Source organism: Hipposideros armiger, unplaced genomic scaffold (genome assembly GCF_001890085.2).
Source record: "Hipposideros armiger isolate ML-2016 unplaced genomic scaffold, ASM189008v1 scaffold_786, whole genome shotgun sequence".
Lineage (NCBI taxonomy): Eukaryota > Metazoa > Chordata > Mammalia > Chiroptera > Hipposideridae > Hipposideros > Hipposideros armiger.
Genome location: NW_017732136.1, coordinates 203991 through 205684, shown reverse-complemented (window position 1 = coordinate 205684; position 1694 = coordinate 203991).

Genomic DNA, 1694 nt, shown 5'->3' with positions numbered 1-1694 from the left:
CTAGGGGCTGGCCCAGTGGTGCATTGGTTAAGGACTGGCTTGGGACACCAGCTCTGAGCAGCAGGGCCCCAGTTCAGATCCCACATTAGGGCCAGTGACACTGCACCCTCTACAGCTAAGATAGTGAACAACAGCTCGACCTGGAGCTGGGCTGCCGTGAGTCGCCGTAAGCTACCGTGAGTGGCCGGCAGCCAGCGTGAGTGGCTGGCAGCTGGTGTGAGCTGCCAAAAGTCGCCGTTAGCGGCCATTCAGTGGCCGGCAACCAATCTGCCTCACCCAGGAAGAGTGCAATGATCATACCAACATGGGCCAGTGAAGCAACGTCCTCCACAACTAGACTGAAGAACAAAAGGACAGCAACTTGTCTGTTCCCCTTCCCTGATTCCCCAACACTGTTCCCCTCCCCCAATTCCCCCAATAAAATCTTTAAAAAAAACAAAAACAAAAAACACTGCAGCTAGATAGGACATGTATGTGATCATAAGTCTGTAGCTGTCATTCCCCACAGAATGAGTGATGGATGGAACCCTCCCGGGGAAGGAAATGACCTCCTGAGCCATCTGCTCAAGGCCTTGGAGAAGCACGTCCCTAGGCCAGGACACAGACTCTGACCTTGTCCTTGACGCACTCCTCCAGGCCACTACACTGCTATTCGCTTCATGGTTGCACCACAGCTTTGCTGTTTTTCACTTTTGTTTTCCTGGAATTTCTAATGCTTCTTCTTCTGAGCACATGCCTCCACCATAACAGGGTTTTTCTGTCCCTTTGGTTTGGTGCTGCTCCTTACTGGTGACCCAGTTTATTCTGCCTCTCAGAGCTGCTGCTTTCCGCCCCACTCCCTCCTGTTGTCCTCCTGTCCTGCCCTGGCTGCCTCTCTCTCCTGGTTGGACCCCATTTTCTTCAACAGTACCCTCATTTTGATGGAGCACCCTCCCACCCCCAACCCCCACAGTGGGCCCAGAAGAGACGTGGTCAGAGCAAGATTGCAGGCTGGCTATTCCGAAGGCCTTGCTTCTTTCTTCAGCAGCTCAGGTGGTACCATCCTGGTTCTTAGAACTTTGCCTGTGAACTATTTCTCTCTGAAACTGCTTGGAATCTTCTCTTTATCCCTGGTTCTCTGATATGCCTTAGTGTAGAAAATTTTTTTATTATTTTCTTTTCACTCTAGGAAAACTTCATGGATTACTTCTTTAATAATTTCCTTTCCCCGGATTATTCTTCTGTAACTCCTGTTACTCAGATGTTAGCTTCCATGAATTGATTCCTAAGTTTTCTTGTTTTCATTTAGGGGGGAACAAGAGCTGTGGGGGAAGGTGGGTGCTAAGTCATCTCTCATCCCAAGAACACATTAGCTACCTAGTCTAATGCTGATAGACCAGGGAACAGAGACATAGCAGCTTCTGTGGAGCTACAAAGGTAATTACCAGAATCTACAAATCGTTTCCCTGAGACTTGGAATAAGAGACAGGGTGAGAATTTTTTTAATGTATTCTGTATTGTTGTATTAAATTGTTTTTTTACCTTGTACACTTGTTACTTTGATAGTGGTTTGCAATGATTTTTGAAAGAATGAAGTAGGGCTGTAAGTGAGCACACTGAAGGGTGGCCCTGAGTGAGTGAATTGCAGAATAAAATTTAATTGTCCAGTCCAGCTCCACTTTAATATATATATATATATATATATATATATATAT